Source organism: Hyla sarda, chromosome 6 (assembly GCF_029499605.1).
Source record: "Hyla sarda isolate aHylSar1 chromosome 6, aHylSar1.hap1, whole genome shotgun sequence".
Lineage (NCBI taxonomy): Eukaryota > Metazoa > Chordata > Amphibia > Anura > Hylidae > Hyla > Hyla sarda.
The window spans coordinates 273,339,293-273,359,001 of NC_079194.1; the positions used below are offsets into that span (position 1 = coordinate 273,339,293).

Here is a 19,709-nt window from a genome sequence, read left to right on the forward strand (position 1 = left end):
AAGGATACTGCCTTTGTTGAATATCTTACTAAAATCAATACAGTCAACATGTTATTCACATCACAATTTGGAGGCAACACATTGGAATTCTTAGATGTCTCACTCCATGTACATAACAATACCATCACTACAACAGGCCACAGAAAACCTACCTCTAAAAACGCCCTTTTACAATATGAGTCCTATCATCCCAAACAGCTTAAAAACAGTATACCATACAGTCAGATGGTCCGCCTCAAACGCATTAACAACGATCCTGACACACTTAATACACAGTTAAATTAACAAGGTCAACGGTTTATCAACAGAGGTTACCCAAAAAAGGTAATTGAGGCAGCAAGGGCATGTATCAACAAAACATCACAACAAGAATTATTGAGAAAAAAAGATAAAAAACACATTGATAGATGTTTTTTCTCATTCAAAAATACAGCCCTAAATGAACATGTACAAAAAGCCATTTTCAATAATTGGTATATGCTCCAAGGGGACGAGGACCTGACAAACTAACTTAACACAAAACAGACCCGTAATAACATACAGAAAAAATCGTACTATATCAGATTTTCTGAAAAGAGAACAGAATAAATTAACCATACAGAAAAAAGATTGTCTCACTGACAATAGGCCTATAGGTAACTTTAAGTGTGGCTCCTGTTCTTTTTGTAAATTCAATGCCCAGGCCCGAGAGGTTAACCTGGGAGGAAATAACATACAAGTAAGGCAGTTCATTACCTGTAGATCAAGCTACGCAGTATATGACCTCTTGTGTGATTGCGGCCACTATTATGTGGGCAAAACAATAAGACCTCTGTTCCATTGTGTCAGAGAACATATCCGCTCATTGAAGATGGAACATGGATCACAGAGGTTTGTTGCCCACATGATAAGTGTCCACAATAGCGACCCTAAAGCTATGAAATTCTCAGCTCTTGAAAGGATAGAACCGTGTTCACATAGAACAGACAGACACAGAACCCTCTTAATTAAGGAGGCAAGTTGGATCTTGCGTACTGATGCCACGGGCCCACTAGGTCTAAATGACCATAACGAAATGGGGGTGTTCATATAAGAAGAATGATAATGTTTTTACATATGTCTGTTCACATTAGACTCGCTGCGGTGCGGTTGCTTTTAACATCCTTTTCTGCTCTTCTTATCTTTCCCCTGCTGTTCATTCCTTCTTTTCCTCCCTTTCTCCCCCCCCTCCCCCTCCTTATCCCCCTCCCTTTCTACTCCTATCCCAATCTTTCCTTCACCCTTTACTCACCTGCACTTTCTTCACTTGCTTTTCTTATCCGGCATGGTTGGTTGCCATGACCACCAGGTCAGAGGGTTTTAAAAGCACACCTCACGGACGTGATGTCATAGGGCCTGAAGAAGCGCTAACACGTGATACGGTCCGTTGCCCGCTCATCTCCACTTGGTGTCCGCTCTGCCCACATGTTGTGAATGTTGTGAATTCCAATAAAGGACACCTTCTGCAAGATAACGGTTATTTTTTTATTGGAAAAGGGGGGTGATTAAAATTTTTAATAGGGGAGGAGTTAAATGATCTTTATTCACTTTTTTTTTGCAGTGTTATAGGTAGCATAGGGACCTATAACAATGCACACACTGATCTTCATCATTGATCACTGGTTTCTCATAAGAAACCAGTGATCAACGATTCTGCCGCATGACTGCTCATGCCTGGATCTCAGGCACTGAGCAGTCATTCGGCGATTGGACAGCGAGGAGGCAGGTAGGGGCCCTCCCGCTGTCCTGTCAGCTGTTCGGGATGCCGCGATTAGCCGCGGCTATCCCGAACAGCCCGCCTGAGCTAGCCGGCAACTTTCACTTTCACTTTTAGCCGCGCGGCTCAGCTCTGAGCGCGCGACTAAAGGGTTAATAGCGCGCGACGCCGCGATCGGCGCTGCACGCTATTAGAGGCGGGTCCCGGCTATGACGCCAGGCACGCCGTGATATGACGCGGGGTTACTGTGTAACCCCGCGTTATATCAGGAGAGCAGGACCATGGACGTACCGGTACGTCCTTGGTCCTTAAGGGGTTAAGGTAGTTTAACTATTTAGCCATTTAAGACATGTATGCGTGTAGGATGGTTTAAATTGGGAAAATAGGTGAAGGACAATAAATATATGAGAGGCTGGAAGCATATGGCAACTTTACTGTTTGCTTTTTTCAAAGCAAAGGAGGAGTATAAAATTAGTATAAAAAAAGGCCAATTTGGGAGATGGAAAGGGAGGCGGAAGGGGAAGAGGAGGCCTGCATTTTGAACCTGAAAACCCTCATGGGTTTTTGTGTTCAAAATGTGTAATTTTCCTTTATGCTGCTACACTTTTATAATCTATAATGTTTGGGCCAGTTAGTCCAATAACTTGGTGACTTGAGAACAGTATGAGTGTAAGATGGTTTGGCAAAATACGTGTAGAAGGATGAATGGATGAAAGGATGGCAGCATATGGCAGCTTTACTGTTTGCTTTTTTTCAAAGCAAAAGAGGATCATATAATTGTTAAAAAGGCTATTTTTGTAGATTGCCAGACAGGCTCAAGGGGAGGAGGTTGGCCTGTAGTTTAGGTTAAAAATGTGTAATTTTCCCATTTGCCCCTTTTATAATCAAAAATTTTAGGGCCAGGTAGTCCGATAACTTGGCAACATGAAAATAGTATGAGTGTAGGATGGTTTGGGAAAATATGTAATTTTTTCCGTATGCTGCTACAATTTTATAATCTATAATTTTTGGACCAGGAGGTCTGATAATTTATTGACATGAGAACAGTATGAGTTTAGGATGGTTTGGGAAAATATGTGTAGAAGGACGAATGGATGAAGGGATGGCAGCATATGGAAATTATATTGTTTGCTTTTTTCAAAGCAAATGAGGAGTGTAAAATTGGTAAAAAGGCCAATTTTGGAGATAGACAGGAAAAAGGGGAGGAGGAGGCCTACATTTTGAACCTGAAAACCATCATGGGTTTTTTAGTTCAAAATGTGTAATATTAACTTATGCTGCTACCCTTTTATAATCAATAATTATTGTACCAGGTAGTCCGATAACATGACAATGTGAGAACAGTATGAATTTATAATGGTTTGGGGTGTAGAAAGACGAATTGATGATAGGATTGCAGCATATGGCAACTTTACTGTTTGCTTTTTTTCAAAGCAAAAGAGGAGCATATAATTGTTAAAAAGGAGATGGACAGGCAGGCTGAAGGGGAGGAGGTAGACCTGTATTTGGAGCTTAAAAAGTCATATGGGTTTTTGGGTTAAAAATGTGTCATTTTCCCATATGCCCCTTATATATTCCACAATTTTTGGGTCAGGTAGTCCGATAACCTGGCGACATGAGAACAGTATGAATGTAGGATAGTTTGGGAAAATACTGTAGGTGTAGAAGGACAAATGGATGAAAGGATGGCAGCATATGGAAACTGTACTGTTTGTTTTTTTCAAAGCAAAGGTGGAGTGTAAAATCTGAAAAAAGGCCCATTTTGGAGATGGACAGGAATGCTGAAGGGTAAGAGGATTCCTGCATTTTGAACCTGAAAACCATCATGGGTTTTTTGGTTCAAAATGTGTAATTTTTCCTTATGCTGCTACGCTTTTATATTCCATAACTTTTGGGCCAGGTAGTCCGATAACTTGGCAACATGAGAACAGTATGAGTGTAGGATGGTTTGGGAAATAATACTATAGGTGTAGAAGGACAAATGGATGAAAGGATGGCAGCATATGGAAACTGAACTGTTTGCTCTTTTCAAAGCAAAAGAGGAGTGTAAAATTGGTAAAACGGCCAATTTTAGAGATGGACAGGAAGGCTGAAGGGAGCAGGAGGTGGATTTTTTTTATAAACATATTTGGTATCGCCGCGTGCGTACATGTCCGTACTATCTAAATATAATGTTAATTATCCTGTACGGTGAATGGCGTAAACGTAAAAAATAAAAAAAGTCCAAAAATGCAGCTTTTTTTTGTCACATTTTATAAAAAAATTTTTAATAAAAAATCATCTAAAAGTTATATATATGCAAATGTGGTATCGCTAAAAAGTACAGATGACAGCGCAAAAAATGAGCCCTCATACCGCCCTATATATGGAAAAATTAAAAAGTTATAGGTTGCCAAAATAGTGCGATTTTAGATTACTGATTTTGTACAAAAAGTTTTAGATTTTTTTTAAGCGGTAGAAAAATATAAAAGTATCTAGCCATGGGTATCATTTTAATCATATTGACCCACAGAATAAAGAACACATGTAATTTTTACCGTAAATTGTACAGTGTGATAAACAAAACGCTCCAAAATGTGCAAAATTGTGGTTTTCATTTAAACTTCTTCCCTGAAAATTTTTTTGGGGGGGTTCGCCGTACATTTTATGGTAAAATGAGAGGTTTCATTACAAAGTACAATTGGTCACGCAAAAAACAAGCCCTTATATGGGTCTGCAGATGGAAATATAAAGGAGTTATGGATTTTAGAAGGCGAGGAGGAAAATACGAAAACACAAAAATAAAATTGGCCTGGTCCTTAAGGTTAAAATGGGCTTGGTCCTTAAGGGGTTAAAGGAGTACTTTGGTGCAGACTGCTCCTGCTCCATCCTGCCCGGGCTGCAAAAAAAATGAAAATAAACCATCACTCACCTTCCTGGGTTCCCACGGAGTGCCACTACAGCTGATCGGTCCTCCGGCCCATCTTCTTCATACTTCCGTGTGAACGAAGCGTCACATGGCGCTCAGCCTATTATGGGCCGAGGCAGAACATCGCAGCGGCCGGCGATAGGCTGAGCACCATGTGACGCTTTGTTCACACGGAAGCATGAAGAAGATGGACCGGAGGACCGATCAGCTGTAGTGGTGCTCCGTGGGAACCCAGGAAGGTGAGTGATGGTTTATTTCATTTTTTTGCAGCCCGGGCAGGACGGAGGAGGAGTACTCTGCTCCAGAGTACTCCTTTAAGGGGTTAAGGCCAAAATGAGCTGTCGTTAAGGGGTTAAATGTAAGTCAATTTTTTAATTATTTTCTTTCTTTATTGTATGTGGGTGGGGCATCTGTATGGATATGGCTTACATATGGGTGGGTCCTGTGGGGCCCCATGAGTTGTCAGTCCATCCGTGGCACAGCGCTGCTTTTCTCATTAAATTACCCATACAGTCGGAGGTACTCTTTAGGGGAGATTTATCAAAACATGTCCAGAGTAGTGTTGAGCGGCATAGGCCATATTCGAATTCGCGAATATTCGCGAATATATGGACGAATATTCGTCATATTCGCGAATATTCGCATATTCGTAATGTTCTCTTTTTATTTTCGCATATGCGAATATTCGCGTGTGCGAAAATTAACATATGCGAAAATTTGCATATACAAAAATTTACATAAGTTAAAATTCGCATATGCGAAAAGTATCATATGCAAATCTTCGCATATGCGAAAATTTGCACACCAGTCTCACACAGTAGTATTAGAGCCTTCTTACACCACATAAGCTGGAAGCAGAGAGGGATGATCACTGTGATGTGTACTGTGAAAAGAAAAAAAATAAAGAATATTCGTAATTACGAATATATAGCGCTATATTCGCAAATATGCGATATTCGCTAATAAAATTCGAATTGCGAATATTCGCGAGCAACACTAGTCCAGAGGAAAAGTTGTTGAGTTTCCCACAGCAACCAATCAGATCTTTTATTTTATTTTTTGAAAAGGCCTCTGAAAAAATGAAAGAAGTGATCTGATTGGTTGCTATGGGCAACTCAGCAACTTTTCCTCTGGACAGGTTTTGATAAATCTCCCCCGTAACCACCACCACCACATAATCACTAGTGATCAGCGTCATTGCCCATATTTAAATTCACGATATTTCACGAATATATAGACGAATATTCGTCCTATATTCGCATATGTGAATATTCGAGTATTCGAGGAATAAAACAGTGAGGGGGTGGGCAACATTACTATTGGTTGCTAGGGATGTTGTTCTTAAAGGGGTTATCCAGGAAAAAACTTATATATATATATATATATGTATCTATCTCAACTGGCTCCAGAAAGTTAAACAGATTTGTAAATTACTTCTATTAAAAAATCTTAATCCTTTCAGTACTTATGAGCTTCTGAAGTTAAGGTTGCTCTCTGATGACACGTGTCTCGGGAACCGCCCAGTTTAGAAGAGGTGCTATGGGAATTTGCTGCTAAACTGGGCGGTTCCCGAGACACGTGTCATTAGTTAGCACTTAGACAGAAAAGAACAACCTTAACTTCAGAAGCTCATAAGTATTTTTCCTGGAATACCCCTTTAACCTCTTAAGGATGCAGCCCATTTTCAGCTCTAGGACGCAGCCCTTTTTTGCACATTTGACCACTGTCACTTTAAACATTAATAACTCTGGAATGCTTTTAGTTATCATTCTGATTCCGAGATTTTTTTTTTCGTGACATATTCTACTTTAACATAGTGGTAAATTTTTGTGGTAACTTGCATCCTTTCTTGGTGAAAAATCCCCAAATTTGATGAAAAAATTGAAAATGTTGCATTTTTCTAACTTTGAAGCTCTCAGCTTGTAAGGAAAATGGATATTCAAAATTTTTTTTGTTCACATATACAATATGTCTACTTTATGTTTGCATCATAAAGTTGACATGTTTTTACTTTTGGAAGACATCAGAGGGCTTCAAAGTTCAGAAGCAATTTGACAATTTTTCACAAAATTTTCAAACTCGCTATTTTTCATGGACCAGTTCAGGTTTGAAGTGGATTTGAAGGGTCTTCATATTAGAAATACCCCATAAATTACCCCATTATAAAAACTGCACCCCCCAAAGTATTCAAAATGACATTCAGTAAGTGTTTTAACGCTTTAGGTGTTTCACAGGAAAAGCAGCAAAGTGAAGAAGAAAATTCAAAATCTTCATTTTTTGCACTCGCATGTTCTTGTAGACTCAATTTTTGAATTTTTACAAGGGGTAAAAGGATAAAATGTATACTTGAATTTGTAGCCCAATTTCTCTCGAGTAAGCACATACCTCATATGTCTATGTAAATTGTTCGGCGGGCGCAGTAGAGGGCTCAGAAGCAAAGGAGCGACAAGGGGATTTTGGAGAGTACATTTTTCTGAAATGGTTTTTGGGGGGCATGTTGCATTTATGTATGAAGCCCCTATGGTGCCAAAACAGCAAAAAAAAAAAAAACACATGGCATACCACTTTGGAAACTAGACCCCTTGAGGAACGTAACAAGGAATTAAGTGAGCCTTAATACCCCACAGGGGTTTCACGACTTTTGCATATGTAAAAAAAAAATATATTTTTTCACTAAAATGTGTGTTTCCCCAGAAATTTCACATTTGTGCAAGGGTTAATAGCAGAAAATACCCCCCAAAATGTGTAACCCCATCTCTTCTGAGTATGGAGGTACCCCATAAGTTGACCTGAAGTGCACTACGGGCGAACTACAATGCTCAGAAGAGAAGGAGTCATATTTGGCTTTTTGAGAGCAAATTTTGCTCGGGGGGCATGTCGCATTTAGGAAGCCCCTATGGTGCCAGGACAGCAAAAAAAAAAAAAAAAAACATGGCATACCATTTTGGAAACTAGACCCCTTGAGGAACGTAACAAGGGATAAAGTGAACCTTAATACCCCACAGGTGTTTCACGACTTTTGCATATGTAAAAAAATAAATATTTTTTTTTACCAAAAATGCTTGGTTTAGCAAAAATTTTACATTTTTAAAAAAGGTAATAGCAGAAAATACCCCCAAAAATTTGAAGCCCAATTTCTCCCGATTCAGAAAACAAATACCCCCCAAAATGTGTAACCCCATCTCTTCTGAGTATGGAGGTACCCCATAAGTTGACCTGAAGTGCACTACGGGCGAACTACAATGCTCAGAAGAGAAGGAGTCATATTTGGCTTTTTGAGAGCAAATTTTGCTCTGGGGGCATGCCGCATTTATGAAGCCCCTATGGTGCCAGGACAGCAAAAAAAAAAAACCCACATGGCAAACAATTTTGGAAACTAGACCCCTTGAGGAACGTAACAAGGGATAAAGTGAACCTTAACACCCCCCAGGTGTTTCACGACTTTTGCTTATGTAAAAAAAATAATTTTTTTTACACTAAAATGCTTGTTTTCCCCCCAAATTAAAATTTTTTTACAAGGGATAATAGCAGAAAATTCCCCCCAAAATTTGTAACCCCATCTCTTCTGAGTATGGAAATACCCCATAAGTGGACGTGAAGTGCACTGGGGGCGAACTACAATGCTCAGAAGAGAAGGAGCATCATTGAGCTTTTGGAGAGAGAATTTGGCCATGTGCATTTACAAAGCCCCCCGTGGTGCCAGAACAGTGGACCCCCCACATGTGACCCCATTTTTAAAACTACACCCCTCACGGAATGTAATAAGGGGTGCAGTGAGAGTTTACACCCCACTGGCATTTGACGGATCTTTGGAACAGTGGGCTGTGCAAATTAAAAATTTTATTTGTCAATTTCACAGACCACTGTTTCAAAGATCTGTCAGACACCTGTGGGGTGTAAATGCTCACTATACCCCTTGTTACATTCCGTGAGGGGTGTAGTTTCCAAAATAGGGTCACATGTGGGTATTTCTTGTTTTGCGCTTATGTCAGAACCGCTGTAAAATCAGCCACCCCTGTGCAAATCACCAATTTAGACCTCAAATGTACTTGGTGCACTCTCCCTTCTGAGCCTTGTTGTGCGCCCGCAGAGCACTTTGCGCCCACTATCTCCGTACTCAGGAAAAATTGTGTTACCAATTTTGGGGGGCTTTTTTTCTTTTACCGCTTGTGAAATTTAAAAGTATGGGGCAACACCAGCATGTTAGTGTACAAAAATGTTTTTTTTTACACTAACATGCTGGTGTAGACCCCAACTTTACCTTTTCATAAGGGGTAAAAGGAGTAAAAGCCCCCCAAAATTTGTTAGGCAATTTCTCCCGAGTACGGCGATACCCCATATGTGGCCCTAAACTGTTGCCTTGAAATAAGACAGGGCTCCAAAGTGAGAGAGTGCCATGCGCATTTGAGGCCTAAATTAGGGATTTGCATAGGGGTGGACATAGGGGTATTCTAAGCCAGTGATTCCCAAACAGGGTGCCTTCAGCTGTTGCAAAACTCCCAGCATGCTTGGACAGTCAATGGCTGTCCGGAAATGCTGGGAGTTTTTGTTTTGCAACAGCTGGAGGCTCCGTTTTGGAAACACTGCCGTAGGATACGTTTTTCATTTTTATTGGGGGGGGGGGGGGGGCAGTGTATGTGTGTATATGTAGTGCTTTACTCTTTATTTTGTGTTAGTGTAGTGTAGTGTAGTGTTTTTAGGCCACATTCACACTGGCGGCGGATTACACTGAGTCTCCCGCTAGGAGTTTGAGCTGCGGCGGAAAATTTGCCACAGCTCAAGCTTGAAGCTGGGAACTCACTGTAATCTGCCGCCAGTGTGAATGTAACCTGTACATTCACATGGGAGGGGGGGGGGGGCAAAACTACAACTCCCAGCATGCACTGACAGAACGTGCATGCTGGGAGTTGTAGTTTTGCAACAGCTGGAGGCACACTGGTTGGAAAATACTGAGTTAGGTAATAGAACCTATTACCTAACTCGGTATTTCCCAAACAGTGTGCCTCCAGCTGTTGCAGAACTACAACTCTCAGCATGTACTGATTGCCAAAGGGAATGCTGGAAGATGTAGTTATGCAACAGCTGGAGGCACGCAAGTACAACTCCCAGCATGCTGAGACAGCCTTTTGCTGTTCCTGAATGCTGGGAGTTGAAGTTTTGCAAGATTTAAAGGGATTCAGGCTTGAGATCACTGACAGTAGTCCCTAAACTGTAGCCCTCCAGATGTTGCAAAACTACAAAGCTCAGCATGCTAACTGCTGTCTGGGCATGCTGGGAGTTGTAGTTTTGTAACATCTGGAGGGCTACAGTTTAGAGACTACTGTCAGTGATCTCTAGCCTGAACCCCTCTAAATCTTGCAAAACTACAACTCCCGGCATGCCAACACAGCAAACAGCTGTCAAGGCATGGTGGGAGTTGTAGTTTTGCAACATCTGGAGGGCCACAGTTTAGAGACCACTCTCCAAACTGTCACCCTGCAGATGTTGCTAGGCAACAGACTCCCGTACACGCTGCCGCCATACTCGCCTCCACCGCCGCCATGATCACAGCCGCCGCCATCTGGAGCTCCGCCGCCGGGTAAGTGACCACCGCCGCCGCCACTACTACACGGTTCCCCCCGCTGTGCCCGGACACCGATGGGTGGGCATAGCGGGGGAACCGAACTTTAACCCCCCCCGTCCGCTATTGGTCGGTCGCTCCGCCGATCAATAGCAGGGATAGGAGGGGGTGGCACCCCTGCCACCTCACTCCTATCTCTTCAGGGGGATCGAGGGTGACACTCCCGATCCCCCTTATTGTATCGCGGCGCCGCCGTTAGTGGGCAGGGGGAGTGCGCTCCCCCTGCAAACACCATAGATGCCGTGATCGGAGCTGATCACGGCATCTATGGGGTTAATGCTGCCGGGACCGGCGCGATCGCGGCCCCGGCAGCTGCGGTGGGACTCCGGCTGTGATTGACAGCCGAGTCCCGCCGGCGATCTCCTGCGCTGCCCGCGGCAGAGCAGGAGATCGCTTGGACGTATGCATACGTCCATTTGCGCGAACGTGTAGTTCGCCTGGACGTATGCATACGTCCAATAGCGGGAAGGGGGTTAACCTCTGACAAGTGTATTTGCATCATTCTAATTGGCCCACAAGTGAAAAGAAGGAATATGCAAATATTCACATGTGCAAAAAAAAAAGTCAATATTCATCATTTCGAATATATAGCGAATATATTCGCAAATTCGCGATAAAAATTCGAAATGCGAATATTCGCGCCCAACACTATATATGAATTTTTCAACTCAGACAAGCCGTTTGACTGAGTTGAAAAATTCATAACTTAGTTATGTCCACCCCTCATTTAGGTCCTTTATTTAGATTTTTGTTCAACACTATACATATCATCATTACCATCACACCTATAAAGTTTCATTGGTTTCCAACATCTCCTCCCGGCTGTTATTTTCAGTTCATGACTATATAAAGCTGTAGCGCCCCCCTTTGATGATAGGTAGAGATGAGGTTGCAGTAATGCCCCAATATTTGTGTTATCCTCCATGTATCCCTCCTCATAGAGGAGTCCGTGCTGTGCTCTTCCTATAGTTGTAGTGTTATGAGGCGGCCCGTCCCGTTAGCAGATGACAGACACGGGCGGGTGAGGTATTCCCGGCCTCTCCCCTCCTCACTCACCGCTCTCTACGGGACTTGAACCGATTCCAAATTATAATGCGCTCCCTCCCGCCCCTTGTTGCAGTGCAGTAAGGGGCCGGTCCTGGGCTGGGCCTGCAGCTGTTCCGCTGTCCTCAGCACTGGTACCAGGACAGACAGAGCCGCGGGCAGGGCCGAGCACTCTGAGGAGAAGCGCTTTGTGACAAGGTGAGGGCTGGGTGGGGGGGCGCTGTATGGCGGGGTCGTATAGAGGCCATAGGACTGCAGTACGGGGCCCGGTTATCTGCGGATGCTATGGGGAGTCTACTCAGTTCTGGCGGCCGGGGAGTGGTCGGGACGGGCCGAATGCATTGTAGATGTCTCTCCTCCAGATCAGGGGAAACTTTCCAGAACTGTTGGAAGTGATGGACGCCTTGTACTACCTACCGCACGTGTGCACAGGGGTCTAGGATATGAGATGCTGGAAAATGCAGATGCAATATATGTACAGCAGTGGTCTTCAATCTGTGCACCTCCAGATGTTGCAAAACTACAACTCCCAGCATGCCCGGACAGCCAACGGCTGTCCGGGCATGCTGGGAGTTGTAGTTTTGCAAGAGCTGGCGTTCCACAGTTTGACACTAGGGAGTTTTACATTGGGAAACTGATTTATATTCACACTGAGGAAGAGGAGAGTAGAAAATGGGGATACTAGACGAGCGCTACTGCTAGAATAAAAAGGATGCGGAACGCCAATAAAGCACAGGACAGTTTATTGTGGTTTAGAACAACCGGACAACGCGTTTCGGCACCAGCATGTGCCTTCTTCAGGTCCATAAAATAAATGATTTCGGCGTCCTGAAGCCTATGGTGTGCTGTGGTGGCGTGGCTGTGTGGATCGCGGCGTCCTGGATTTTATGTGAGCACTGGTGGGAGTAACCGGAAATGCGCGATGTGCAACTTCCGGTCTGGCGTGCGGCAGCTGATCGAGCTGCGCGATCAGACTCAGGACTCTGATCGCGCAGCTCAATCAGCTGCCGCACGCCGGACCGGAAGTTGCACATCGCGCACTTCCGGCTACTCCCACCAGTGCTCACATAAAAGCCAGGACGCCGCGATCCACACAGCCACGCCACCACAGCACACCATAGGCTTCAGGACGCTGAAATCATTTATTTTATGGACCTGAAGAAGGCACATGCTGGTGCCGAAACGCGTTGTCCGTTTGTTGTAAACCACAATAAGCTGCCCTGTGCTTTATTGGCGTTCCGCATCCTTTTTATTCTAGCAGTAGCGCTTGTCTAGTATCCCCATTTTCTACTCTCCTCTTCCTGGTTGTAATATTTCCGTACCCCCTCGCGGTCACGGACAGGGGGTCTCGAGCAGCACAACTGCCGTTATTATTTTCCACTTTGCACTCGCCAGGTGAGGTGCTGTCCCTGTTGATAACCTCGGCGGGACATCACACCACCCAGAGTGCAGTGGTTCTTGACAAGTTTACCACGCCCCCATCATCCACGAGAGAGCGCCCCAACCTTTTTTACTGCTCCTTCATATTCACACTGAGGAATTGGCGCAGAATTCCGCGGTGTGGACCCCTAACATTAGTGTCAGTGGGTCTTCCGCGGACCCCTTCACGCTGTGGAATTACAGCGTTGGAGAATGCCGCCGCTGAAATTGATCCGCGCAGAGACTGAGCATGTGTATTCTTTGCGCCGAATTCCGCCGCCAATAGTGAGTGCCGTCAGATGGAAGCTCCGCGAGCAGAGACTCCTTTCGAATTACTCAGTGTGACTATACCGTTATGGTGCCAATACATATAGGGCAGAGTTGACACCACGATTAGAGATGAGCGAACTTACAGTAAATTCGATTCGTCACGAACTTCTCGGCTTGGCAGTTGATGACTTTTCCTGCATAAATTAGTTCAGCTTTCAGGTGCTCCCGTGGGCTGGAAAAGGTGGATACAGTCCTAGGAGACTCTTTCCTAGGAATGTATCCACCTTTTCCAGCCCACCGGAGCACCTGAAGGCTGAACTAATTTACGCAGGAAAAGTCATCAACTGCCGAGCCGAGAAGTTCGTGACGAATCAAATTTACTGTAAGTTCGCTCATCTCTAACCACGATCTATGCCTACAAGGCACCGATACGTCGGGATGCACAGATAGGCACGAGCCCCCCAATTCATTCCAGTGGCTCGAGCGTAGTCAGCTAGTGACTACATTCAAGTAAGTTTCTGAAGGTATCGAAGTTTCGTCTCCGACTGAAAAGTTCTGCAAACCAGGCTAGTGTGGCGCAAATTTCTGTGGCACATGCCGGCAGCTGTGGAGAACGAGATGCCTGCGTGTACCACAGCGGGACCCAGCTGTACCTATCACCTTGAAGGTTCCAAGCGCAGTCTAAAAGTGACCAGTCGTGAGCATGGTCGACCTCGCTTTTGAGTCCTACGGAAAAGCAGTATACGCTCACCATCGTGGCCAACATAGTCACTTTTAGACTACTTTCGGCACGTTCAAATAAACAGGTCCGGCAGGGGTCTTGCTGTGGCATACACTGGCATCCCATTCTCCTGGTCTGCCGAGGTGTACCACAGAAATTTGCATAGAGATTAGAAAAGGAAAAAAGAGGACGTTTAATCCATTGGTGCCCAAGATTTCTGGTCCTGCTAATAGAAACGGTGTTCCAGCTGCCCGCTCTGGATGCGGAGCATGGATGCGCTGCGAGCCTGGACTGTGTGGAGCAGCAGCGGGCAGCTGGAACACAGATTCTATTAGCAGGACCAGAAATCTTGGGCGCCAACAGATAAAACATCCTCTTTTTTTCCTTTTCTAATCTACATTACTGCACCGTGACCTGGAGGTCACGGTGAAGGACGTCTAGGCTGCCGCCCACATCTTTGGACTGCAGGCACACTGAGTTGTTGTGAATAAAGTAGAAACTGATCCAGCACTTGGATAAAAAGTTGCAGCTTTATTTTGGTCCGAATCCGACAAACTTTCCACGGTAAAACGGACACCCTCCCTTGTCATACGGGTTTCAAGCGCATGCGCGCTCTTCCTCAGTGATGTCATGGGTCTGTTGGGCAAGGACTTAAATCGTACCGGCACAGGAGAAAGGTAAATATACCTAATCACACCGCCCTAGGTCTCTGTGCTTGCACCACAAGAACACATGACACAACAGAGACTTAGTATACAAATACAAGTTTTAAAAAGGAGGTTTCTTTTCTAAAAACAACACTGAGCACAACTTTACACGGTAAGGTGCAACTTCACGTGCACACGTTACCCCACCTAATAATACTCCACTAGGAGCGCACCTTGTTTCTTTTTTCCATATTTTCAATAGAAATTTGCGTAGAAAGTAGCTTCAGTCTGAGACAAAACTCGGATCCGCTAGGAAAATGACCCAAACGTAGTCGCCAACTGATTACACTCGGGCCATTGAAATGAATTGGGTCCGTACCTGTCTGAGCATGGATGGATATGTCTGCGTGTCATTTTTACATTGTCCTAATGTATCTGTGCCTCAGGGTCACAAAACATGGTGTGAATAAGTCTTGTGACTGGGTTCACACCGTATTTGGAATATGTACAGACGCTGGGAAAATTCCCAACAGTGGGGGGGGTGGGGGGGGGGGGGGGGAAATGTACTGTTGTTTGCAGAGTGTCCAACATGCTGACTGCATTGTGCGGGTAGTATTATTATTATTATATATATATTTTGTGTAATTCACTATTATAGCTCAGTTTGTTAATAGATTTTGGCTTCTAATACCCTGTGTTTTTGTTTTTTGCTCCTTGCCTTCTAAAATCCTTTTATAACTCTTTTATATTTCCATAAACAGACCCATGTGAGGGCTTGTTTTTTGCGTGACCAATTGTTCTTTTTAATGACATCACTCATTGTACCATAAAATGTACGGCAAACCCCAAAAATAATTTTTTGTGTGAGGAAATTTAAATGAAAACCGCAATTTTGAAAATTTTGGAGGGTTTCGTTTTCACGCTGTACACTTAACTGTGCAAATAACATGTCTTCTTTTTTATGTGGGTCAATACAATTAAAGTGATTGCTATGACAACATACCGTATTTGTCGGCGTATAACATGAATTTTTTATGCTAAAATTTTTAGCCTAAAGTCTATCTGCGTGTTATACACCGATAAGCCGCTGCAGTTCAATGATTTAAAGCGGGCGCTTTAAATCAATGAACTGAAGTGGCTTTTGCAAGTCCAGAGACCTGCCGTCGCTACCCGCTTCTCTGCCCTTGCCTATCCTGGGGTCCAGAGACCACCGCCGCCACTGCCTCATTGCTTCCCCCATCCCCGGTTTTATAATTAGATGTTCCCGGGGTCCACGCTGCTTCTGGCTCCGGCATCTCGGGCGTTGTTGCTATGCGCTGAGCAATGATGAGTGGCGTCTTCAACGCGACGTCACGGTCAGTGGCCCGGCGCACAGTGACAGCTAAGGAAGCCTCCGGAGCCAGAAGCAGCGCGGACCCCGGGAACAGGTAATTATAAAACCGGGGATGGGGGAGGCAATGGGGCAGTGGTGGCGGCAGTCTCTGGATAGCCAGGGGGAGAGAAGCGGCGGCAGCAGGACTCTAGACCCCAGGAAAGGAAGGGGGAGAGAAGCGGGCAGCGACGAACTCCCTCCCCCTGCCTTTCCTGGGGGCTTCTGCGGGGTCAGAAACAGTCTATCAGGGTATACACATGCACACACACTCACCCTCATTTTACCAAGGATATTTGGGTGAAAAACTTTTTTACCCGATAAATACGGTACTTTTCTATTATTGTACTGCTTTAAAAAAATAATTTTTCTTTTTTATTCTCCAGTGGACAATTTATTTAGAAATCTTAATCCTTCCAGTGCTTATCAGCTGCTGTATGCTCCACAGGAAGTTCTTTTTTTTTAAATTTATTTTCTGTCACACCACAGTGCTCTCTGCTGACACCTCTGTCCATGTCAGGAACTGTCTAGAGCAGGAGCAAATCCCCATAACAAACCTCTCCTGCTCCAGACAGTTCCTCACACGGACAGAGGTGTCGGCAGAGAGAGCTGTGGTCAGACAGAAAAGAACTTCCTCTGTAGTATACAGCAGCTGATAAATTTTTATAAATTTTTTTGGGAATGTTATGTGACCTAACAGCAGCAATTTTGGACTTTTTTTTTTTTGTTTACGCCGTTCACTGTACAGGATCATTAACATTATATTTTGATAGTTCAGGCATTTACACAAGCAGCGATACCAAATATGTTTATTTAAAAAAAAAAAATCATGTTTTTTTTTGTGGTAATATTAGAAAAAGGGGTGATTTACATTTTTATTGGGGAGGGGATTTTTCAAAAATAGTTTTTTTCCTTTTTTATTAATTTTTTTTGCAAAACTACAACTACTGCTGTCTGGGCATGTTGGGAGTAGTAGTTTTGCAACAGCTGAGGTCTACAGTTTGGACCTCTACAATACTAGGCAGCTGGTGTATTAGCGTAAGAAAGGGTAGGAAAATACGAAAGAGCAAAATACGGCACGTGTGACCCAACCCTTAGAGTCTATTCACACGTACAGTATTCTGCGCAGATTTGATGCGCAGGATTTCAAGCTGTGTTCAGTCATTCAGTTAACATTGAAAGGTGTGAATACATAGGGGGAGATTTATCAAAACCCGTGCAGAGGCAAAGTTCCCCAGTTGCCCATAGCAACCAATCAGATCGCTTCTTTCATTTTGCATAAGCCTTGTTAAGAAAGTAAGAAGAAAGCTGATTGGTTGCTATGGGCAACTGGGCAACTTTGCCTCTGCACAGGTTGTGATAAATCTCCCCCACAGAGAGCAGAGTTCACACCCTAATCTGTGTCTCCAAGGCACCAATACATCGGGATGCTCAGACAGGCACGGGTCCGGTCATTGCAATAGCACGTTTGCGTATACGTGACTATGTGAGCACTTTTTATTTAATTTTGTTCTGTGATACGGGACCATTAACATATTATTTAAATATGCTAAACCTTCAAACGACTGACAACCAAAAGTGAGCTACAAAATTGTTTACCTGCCTCCTCGCCGTCTGATCAGTAATCCAGAGCTCTAGTCAGCCATGGCAGGCGGGAGCAATGGAGGACCGATAACACTGTGCTATGGCATTGCATTGAAGAGTGTAGGCATTCAGGCTATTCAGTCGGGCTGTTCGGGACCGCCGCGGTGGCACTTTCCCTTCAGACGTGGCGGTCAGCTTTGATCGCCGCGTCTGAAGGGTTAATACAGGGCATCACCGCGATCGGTGATGTCCTGTATTAGCCGCGGGTCTCGGCCGTTGATGGCCGCAGGGACCGCTGTGATAGGGGTGGGTGTATTCGCCGTATAAGACGCACCGACTTTTCCCCCCCAGTTTTGGGGAAGAAAAAGTGCGTCTTCTACGGCGAAAAATACGGTGTATATATATATATATATATATAGTTAATAAAAGGGATTTAACCCCTTCCCTAATAAAAGTTAGAAACACCCCCCCCCCCCATTCCCATAAAAAAATATGTAAACAAAAATAAACATATGTGGTACTGCTGTGTGCGTAAAATGTCCGAGCTATTTTAAATATAAGGTTAGTTGAACCGCACGGTCAATGGCGTATACATTAAAAAAAGTCCAAAACTGTGCATTTTTGATCACTTCATATACCATAAAAAAATGTATAAAAAGAAATCAAAAAGACCCATCAAAATAAATTTTTTAATAAAAGCTACAGATCACGGCACAAAAAATGAGCCCTCATATGGCCCTGTATGTGGAAAACCGTATGGAACTACAGAATAACGATAAGGTGTCATTTTTACCAAAAAGTGCACTGCGTAGATGGAAGCCCCCAAAATGACAAAATGGCGTTTTTTTTTTTCAAATATTTTTTTTAGCAGCAAAAATGGCAGGTGTAAAATTTGGATCCTTGGTCCGGCGCAGTACAGTAGAAGAAAAGTCTCGGACTTTTCTTCTACTGTACTGCGCCGAACCAAGGATCCAATTTTTATACCTGCCATTTTTGCTGCTATCTCTCACCGGTGAACCAGCCTTCAACCGGAGGATCCAGGCTGCATGCAGATCTGTTTATTATGCCCTACATGGTGTTGTGCCCACAGCGCATCACATTCGGGCAATTCTTTTACTTGTGCCTCTTTTTCTCCTCTTTTCTCGTTTAAATATTTTTTTTTGGCTTCGCTATAGATTTTGTTATGAAATGATTGATGTCATTACAAAGTACAATTGGTGAAGCAAATAAACAAGTCCTCATATAGGTCCTCATGTAGATTTTTAGAAGGGGAGGAGGAAAAAACTAAAGTGCAAAAATGAAAATTGGCCCAGTCCTTAAAGGGATACTCCACTGGAAAACAAATGTTTTCAAATCAACTGGCTCTAGAAAGTTAAATTGATTTGTTAATTACTTTTATTAAAAAAATCTTAATCCTTCCAGTACTTATCAGCTGCTGTATGCTTCACAGGAAGTTGTAATTCTTTCTGGAGTCTGACCACAGTTCTCTCTGCTGACATGTCCATGTCAGGAAATGTCCAGAGTACAAGTAAATCTCCATAGCAAACCTCTCCTGCTCTGGACAGCTGCTGATATGGACAGAGATGTCAGCAGAGAGCACTGTGTTCAGACAGAAAAGAAATTCATAAAGAAATACAGTCATGGCCGTAAATGTTGGCACCCCTGAAATTTTTCTAGAAAATGAAGTGTTTCTCACAGAAAAGGATTGCAGTAACACATATTTTACTATACACATTTATTCCCTTTGTGTGTATTGGAACTAAACAAAAAAAGAAAATTGGACATAATGTCACACCAAAATCCAAAAATGGGCTGGACAAACATTGTTGGCACCCTTAACTTAATATTTGGTTGCACACCCTTTCGAAAAAGTAACTGAAATCAGTTGCTTCCTATAACCATCAATAAGCTTCATACACCTCTCAGCCGGAATGTTGGACCCCTCTTCCTTTGCAAACTTCTCCAGGTCTCTCTTATTGGAAGGCGCCTTTTCCCAACAGCAATTTTAAGATCTCTCCACAGGTGTTCAATGGGATTTAGAGCTGGACTCATTGCTGGCCACTTCAGAACCCTTTGTTTCATCCATTTCTGGGTGCTTTTTGATGTATGTTTGGGGTCATTGCCGTGCATGAAGACCCAAGATCTCCGACGCAAAACAGCTTTCTGACACTGGGCTGTACAGTGCGACCCAAAATCCATTGGTAATCCTCAGATTTCATGATGTCTTGCACACATTTAAGGCACCCAGTGCCAGAGGCGGCAAAACAACTCCAAAACATTGAACCTCCACCATATGTCACTGTAGGTACTGTGTTCTTTTCTTTGTAGGCCTCATTCCATTTTCGGTAAACAGTAGAATGATGTGCTTTACCAAAAAACTTTATCTTGGTCT

The 19,709-nt window shown here is 43.7% G+C and overlaps 1 protein-coding gene across 1 annotated transcript in view; it reads left to right on the forward strand.

The window, feature by feature from the left end:
- Nucleotides 1-17,292: 17,292 nt before the first annotated feature.
- Nucleotides 17,293-19,709, forward strand: part of LOC130277069 (transmembrane protein 272-like) — an 89,712-nt gene continuing 87,295 nt past the window's right edge. Inside the window, exon 1 of the mRNA XM_056527347.1 lies at nucleotides 17,293-17,311. The gene's annotated coding sequence lies outside the window, so the exon portion shown is untranslated. The remainder of the gene's footprint in view (nucleotides 17,312-19,709) is intronic.